Below are 7,465 nucleotides of genomic sequence, written 5' to 3' on the forward strand. Positions count from 1 at the left end.
TTTCATTTTACAAATGTGGAGATGAGAGCCCAGGGCACAGGTGTGACAGGTTCGAAGTCACACAGCTTGACAGCAGCTGGGTTAGGACTCAACACCGACTCCTGACTCTCAGTCCCTGCTCAGGCTGCTGTTGACTCATCTGACCATTCGTTCACTACACATTGTGAGGATCTACTGTATGCCGGGCCCTGGTCTTGGTGCTGGGGTCACAGTGGCTTCTGACCTTAAAGAATTGATTCTTATTAGGGAAAGATGGACAAGAAAGAAATAGAAAATCTGGTGATGCATCTCAGGAGAAACCTCAAACAAGACAGTATTCGAGAAGATGATCTGGGTGGACAGAGGGGAAGGGGGTCGTGTTATTCTGAATTGAGGGGTCAAGGAAGCCTTCTCCGAAGTGATGTCATTTAAGCCAAGATCTGAAGGGCCGGAAGGAATCAGCCGTGCGAAGATTTAAGGAATTTTCCAAAGAGAGGAAACTGATGATGCAGAAGGTCTGACATCAGAATGAGTTGGCCTGTTCAAGGAGCAGAAAAAGGGGTGGTGTGGCTGGAACTTGGTGAGGCAAGGGGGTGGGATGTATGGTCTAAAGCTGGAGAGGTCAGCAGGGGCCGGATTACAGCCTCTGAGACTCAGGGAGAGGACGGGGTCTTTCTCCTACATAGAGCAGGAAGCCATGTGGGCAGTTTTAAGTGAAGGAACAACATGATGAAATCGGTTTTTCAACCTCATTCTCATCACTTATTGGATGATGGAGAGTGAAAGTAAAGGTAAGAATGCTGGGCGTCTGGACCGTGCACCCGGGAAGAAGAGGGGTTTGACATGTTATGGAGTGGAGCCGGGAGGACTTGCCCACAGCTGAGGTCTGGGCTGATGGAGTCTGGATCCATAGCGAAGGCCAGGTTTCATCTTAAGAAACTGATGGATGGTTTCACCATTCACTGAGGGTAATTGGGGAAGAGGAAGGTTTGAGGGGGAAAAATTTGCCTATCACTCTACATTCTTGTAGCACAAGAGGTCCATATCAAAGGTCGACAGCTAACAAAATAAACCTACAAAGGCATCAATAAAAGCCTTGAGGACGGAGGCCCTGGGCTGCTCCCAGGAGCATCATGCCAGCCCCCTGTCTCCCTTATCCATCTTTAGTCAACATGGAGCCACCTGACAAGCAATAATCACCATTAAAACAGCCGACAGTGAGGTATCCACAGATTGCCGAAAGGTCCATCCTGGCACCAGAAGCGACCAGGTCAAACCTCACCAGAAGAGGCCGAGTTGGACTAGAAGACTTGCCAGGAGGAAGGACAGCCTGTGCTCCAAAGGTTCAAAAATGGGCCAGAGCAAAGTGACCTGGAGCAGAGATGAGGGACACTGGGAAGGATTTACACGATCCATCAGCATTCGTTTTATAGGTGAGAGGTAAGTATAAAAAAAGTCACCATGTGAAAAGGCTGGGAGGAAACACAAGTGCATTCATTCATTCATTCATTTATATCTTCATACATTGATCCGACAAATCCTTATGCAGCCTAGTCTTAGTGCAAAACTGTTCTAGTTAGAAGTCCTTAACAATGAACAGAAAAAAGCCCAAGCCCTCGAGCAGCTTACATTCTAGCAGGGGAAAATTGGCCACAAACAAATAATATATGTCAGGGGCAGAGAAGTGTTATGGAGAAAAATGAGACAGGAGGTTTTGTGCCACTCAAGTATTTCGTTTGCTGTCTAATGAGGCCTGGTGGAGAGAGGAAGGTGAGCAACCCAGTCCCTGCTCTGTTCACTGAGCTCTGCCCAGTTGCCGGCTGCTTCTACACCAGGAAAACCCTTCTTTCCCTTTCTTGGCACAAATCACTGGAGTGGAGAGTACCAGGGTGGGGCCGGGGAGGACGAGTTCAGAGAAAGCACAGGGCCAGGCCGCAGAGTGCCTTGCAAGCCATCGTCAGAATTTTAGGTTTTCCTCGGTGTGGACGGTGTTTGCCAGGGGCTGGGGGAGGCAGTTGCAGAGGAAGGGGCCCTGTCTGTGTTTGCCCGCAGCCCTTCTCTTTCGTTCACCTGCCCTCACCCTGCCCTGCTTTGGCCAACGCCTTCTACACAGGTGGGAAAAGAAACCAAAACTTTCATTCTCTCTCTGTCTCTAACATGACACCCACCAAACCTCTGATTCTCTTTTGGTTCTTTACAGAAACCCTACAAGAAACGTTCAGGTGCGATGTGAAAGAAGCCCACTCTTTCCTTCAAACCTAGCAGTGCTCAGCTGAACCCACTCTGTCCACAAGGTGTCTTGGTTGTAGGGAGGCGTCATGGGAGGCACCGAGATATTGGGTCTGTCCCTGTCTGTGTCTCCTCGTGGACAAGTCACTTGCCCTCTCTGTGAGCCAGGGAGACAGGACCACTGGGGCTCAGACTGCATTCCCTCTAATTTCCTTTCCCTCTAACAGTCCTTGATCCTCCCTGCCAGCCTTTTCCTTCTCAAGGTTTCCCATCCTCAGGTGGAGAAATGCCTGCACTGTTGAAAAAGCTTCGGAGGTTCAGGGTGGAAAGGGGAGTGGGGTGGACAGGGCCCGGAGGGGTCCATCTCCGAGGAGCTGCTGGAGCCCCGGGGGGCCGTCTTGGTGACTGCTGGGGAAAGTACTAGCTCTCCTTGCAGAAGGGGCTCTGACAGGCTAAATCCAAACCAGATGTGCAGCAGAGAGAGCAGGGCCTATTACAAAGTGTTGTGAAACGGCCCAGGGGAGGTAAATAAGCAAAAACAGGCCAGTTGCCTAGCAGCGAGTACAACAAAACACGCAGCCGCTACCCTGGCATTGGGTAGGGCAGAGCAGCTTTCTGCAGGCGGGGTAAGAGGCAGGGAGGGCCGAAGTCTGATGAGGACTCAGGGGACCCCAGTAGCCCTTTCTCCTCCCCCCACGCCCCTCCTGCACTCTGGGTGGCAGGGCTGCCACCGGGGCATTGCACCCAGTTGACCCCACAGGGTCAGAGTCAGGGCCTTTTTTCTTCTCCTTGGTGGAGAATCAGGTGTGTGTGTGGGGGGTGAGAACGGTGCTTTTGCTCTATCCGGGAGGAGGAGACAGGGCTACAAAGCTCTGTAAAGACCTCCGACAATGTATAAGAGTACAAATGATTAGGTTAGAAGGCTTGCATTTGCTAGGTAAAGTCCCTGTTGTAGTTGTACCCTTACCCAGGAGATGTGCTATCTACCCTTACATTGTGCCAATTAGGTGGGAGCACACCCATCCTCCTTCCCCCAACTTGATTGAATTGAGTTTTTCTCTCGTGTGGATGTGTATTAGTTTGTCTCCTGGCCTCATATTAGTATTGAGTCCACTGGATGCTTGCTTTTCCATTCTTGTGATACTTTACTACAGAGAATGTTGTCCAACTCTATCCAGGCTAATACAGAAGATGTAAAGCCTCCATCTTTTTATGGCTGAATAGTATTCCATAGTATACATATGCCACAGTTTATTAATCCATTCATAGGTTGATAGGCACTTGGGTTGTTTCCACACCTTGGCGATTGTAAATTGAGCTGCGATAAACAATCTAGTGCAAACCGTATATAGTTCTTGAGTAGCTACTCTGTCTCAGGTACAGTGAAGGACTCCAGGCATAGACATAAAGGAACAAAATAGACACACTCTTTGCTCTCAAGGGACATACAACCTAGGGGAGAAATCACATAATCAAATGCATGATGTTAAGTCATGCTAGATGGTTTGAAGAAAAAGAAGGGGGAAGAAGGCTGCACTTAAACAATGTGTTCATGGCAGGCCTCTCTTAGGAAAGCAAGTGGACACTCTCAGAATGAGCCGGTACTGGCCAGGCATGACAAAGGGAGAGGGGGTCCCCACCAAGCAGGAAAGAAGGCCCTGAGGCGGGGAAGCCGGTGGTGAAGTGGGGAGGCAGAGCATGGCCAGATACATGCAGCTTATGAGATGGGGTTTTCTCCTAAGTGCAAAGAGAACCTCCTGGGGTTTATTGGTGATGATGCCGAGAAGCTGCCAGAGTTCTGATTTGGTCAGAGTCGCATTTTTAAAAGATTACTCCTAGGCACAACACAGACATTTTGAAAGGGAAGAAGAAGGCCAGTTAGGAGGCTAGGATTATGATTGAAGTGACAAAGGAGAAGTTCTTGAATTAGCCCAAGGTCACAGGCAGAGCTGAGGTCCAGGCCTGGGTGTGGGTGGTAGCTACTAAGCCAGTGTCTCCAGGCTCCTGAGCCCGCCGGCCAACTTGTGCATGGAGCTATGGAAGCTGTCTCAGCCCCTCAGAGGAGGAGGGTGTGTCCCCATCAGAGCTGAGGATAAGCCAGGGAGGCCTGGAAATGGCTATGACAGTAGCTAGAGGTGTCTTACCAGCTGTCCACCTCCTTCTCCCCCTCCTCACATACATACACACACCCTCCCTTCTGTCCTGACTCGACTCCTCCAGCTCACCCCGAGCCCGCCCTCTCCAGAAATATATACCCCCCTAAAGCTCTGCATCCTGGCTTTAGGCAGTGCAGTGCTAAGAACAGCCACAAGCTCAGGAGTCAGGAAGATCTGGGTTCTCATTCTAGACCTGCCTTCTAGGAGCTGCTCCTCCAAGGCAGTGTGTTCCCTGGGAAAGTTCCTCCACCTTTGTATATGGATACGAGTACTTGTGATATTGGAGTCAACAGAAAATGGACCTTGAATTTCTCTGCTTCTTCACCCCCCTCTCCCTTCCTCCAATCCAAGCCATTGACATGTTTGCTAGCAGTGTTCTGAGAAGCCATGCCTCTGAGGGACATCAGTGGTGTATAGCAGCTCTTCTGGAGAAGGACAATGTTCTGAAGACAATGCCCACCTTGGCCTTGACAGGTAGCCTCTCTATCCCCTGGTTTCTGGAGAGGGGCTGTGTGGGTTTCATGAGAAGCAGGGAGTTGCTTGATTCTTGAGTCTGACTCCTTTAGAGATGGGTTGCTGCAGGTGGAGGAGCCTGAGCATCTGGCAGGAGGTGGCAGGACCACAGAAGATGTCACCCCGTAGAGAAAGGAAAGAGCATGGTACAGTTTCGAGAGGGGTGTCAGGGTCCTCTTAGGCGAGCTCCCAGGTGGTGGGGAGGCCCTCTCTGAACAGCATCCCTGTTTTAGTACTTGACAAGTGAGGGGGAAGGGTCACCATTGGCGGTGTTCTCCAAAACACACCCCTGGCCACAGGCCTGTCCCCTCTTTCTTTGGAGTACTATGGTCCTGGCCAGGAAACTTGGACAATGAGTGACCCTTGATCTTAGAGAGTGGGGGTTCAGATCCAGACACGAGCATTTTTTTAAGTAAAGAAAGTACTTGCTTGGGCCTCATGTTGGAAAGAAATTCATACATGTTTTTAATTAAACACAAATTCTTTTCTCCAGAACACTCTTTAATAATCCCCAGAGATTCTGCCATTTGAGCAAAGCTGTCATACCCAATGGATTTTCCTGTGGTCCACCCATGGATGGACTCTCTGGCCAATGTTCTACTTCCTGTTATCTTCTACTCGGAGACAGTTCATCATCCACAAGGCTGTTGAATCTTCATCTGGCTTGCAAAACCCCTCAGAGGTGTCTTTCTGTATGGAGAAGAAATGGCCAAAGGCAATATTAGATGCTGACATGAACCCTCTGGAGCTGGGCTGGAGTTGGAGACATCAGGATGAACCCCCTATTTAGCTTAATGATAAGACAGATACCTGCATACAGACAGGTTAGCAAACATGCACACTTTCCCCAGCTGTGTCCCCCAAGAGGGTCTGGGAAGGTGGTACCCCAGTAACAAATACAACCTAAGTGCCCAGGTCATGATTTCTAAACACCATTCTCCAATAAAAGAAATCAGAACTCCTTGGAGAAATACAAGATTAGGCTGTAGGATTCTAGGAAAATATAAGATGAGCCTTACAAGTGGCAAAAGATCAGAGTTTATTTTATTTTTATTTTTATTTATTTATTTATTTATTTTAAGGCAGAGTCTCACTTTGTCACCCCCTGGTAAAGTGCTGTGGCATCACAGCTCACAGCAAACTCAGACTCTTGTGCTCAAGCATTTCTCTTGCCTCAGCCTCCTGAGTAAGCTGGAACTGCAGGCACCTGCCACAACGCCCAGCTAGTTTTAGAGATGGAGTCTCACTCTAGCTCAGGCGGGTCTCAAACTCGTGAGCTCAGGTAATCCACCTTGGCCTCCCAGAGTGCTGGGATCACAGGCGGCAGCCACCGTGCCCGGCCAGATCAGAGTGTTTAAAAAAAAGGACAGCAGCATGTCGAAAGGACAGAAGGGTCAACCTGAAAGAGCTGCTGAGGGCCAAGGTTAGAACAAGCTAAACGATATAATAAATAACAATTGTATTGGACTATAACCCCCCAAATAAAATAAATACCCCAAAGTCTATGCGGATATAAACACATGCTTGAATAAGTAAATAAATCAGTGTTTTTCAACCATTTTTATCTTATGGCACACTTGAACCTATAGTTTAGCTTCTGTGGCACACCTAAATTATGTTCATAAAAAAAAAAAGAGTAAAAAAAGAATATACTTACTGTGCTTTGAACTTCTTTTGAAAATAATTCAATGATCTTTAAAAAATTTCACAGAACACCTAAGATTCTCTTACGGCACACAGATTGAAAATCAGTGAAATAAATAGTGGAAATGGTAAATCTTTTTTTTTTTAAATAGCTTTCTAATAACAAATGTAAAAAGATGAGGGAAATAGCAAATTACCTTCAGAACACCATTAAATATCACCACCAGTAATAACTGCCTCAGGCTAGGTCTTCTGATGAAGGTTTAAATGAGTCGATGAAACTTTAAACAGGATATTTACATGACCTCAAACTTTGTCCTCCCAAATATGTATTCATTGCTGTGTTGGTTTTGATATATGTCCTAAGTGTCTTGATAACTCTTTCCTGCAGGAGGTGGAATTAAATTCCTTCCTCTAGTGTGGGCAAGAGTTGTGACTCACTTGTAATGACTTGAGTGTGGGGAGGGACAAAGAGCAGTTAAGAGTGAGGAGATCTGGCCGACAGGTGAGTATCACCTGGGTGGGCATGTTGATATCATGGACCCACTGGTATCATACGATGAGATGCAAATCATTCCTGTGCATTCTTACCCCACATCCATAACCTCAGTCTAATCATCAGAGAAACATCAGACAAGCCCAAGCTGAAGCGCATTCCACAAAATACCTGACCGGTGTCAAGGTCAGGGTCACGAACAACAATGCAAGGAAAAGAAACTGTCACAGGTTGAAGGCCACGAACTAACAACCATGATGAGCACTCACCATGTAGCCTAGACTGGATCCTAGAAAAAAGGAAATGGTGGGAAAATTGATTGAACCTGAATCACATCGACAGTCAATGTTATGGTGATGTCACCAGTGTGAATTTGTTAGTTTTGACGAATGTACTACAGTAATGTAAGGAGTTAACATCAGGGAAGCCGGGTCACTCTTTACACCAT

General features: G+C 47.7%; 1 long non-coding RNA gene across 1 annotated transcript; it reads left to right on the top strand.

Moving 5' to 3' along the window:
• Nucleotides 1–1,013: 1,013 nt before the first annotated feature.
• On the top strand, nt 1,014–7,239 carry LOC128575209 (uncharacterized). Its single transcript, XR_008376946.1, has 3 exons — nt 1,014–1,419; nt 4,569–4,838; nt 5,371–7,239. It is a non-coding gene; the product is annotated as an uncharacterized LOC128575209 (long non-coding RNA).
• The last annotated feature ends 226 nt before the right edge of the window (nt 7,240–7,465 follow it).

Source organism: Nycticebus coucang, chromosome 22 (assembly GCF_027406575.1).
Source record: "Nycticebus coucang isolate mNycCou1 chromosome 22, mNycCou1.pri, whole genome shotgun sequence".
In the NCBI taxonomy this organism is placed as follows: Eukaryota; Metazoa; Chordata; class Mammalia; order Primates; family Lorisidae; genus Nycticebus; species Nycticebus coucang.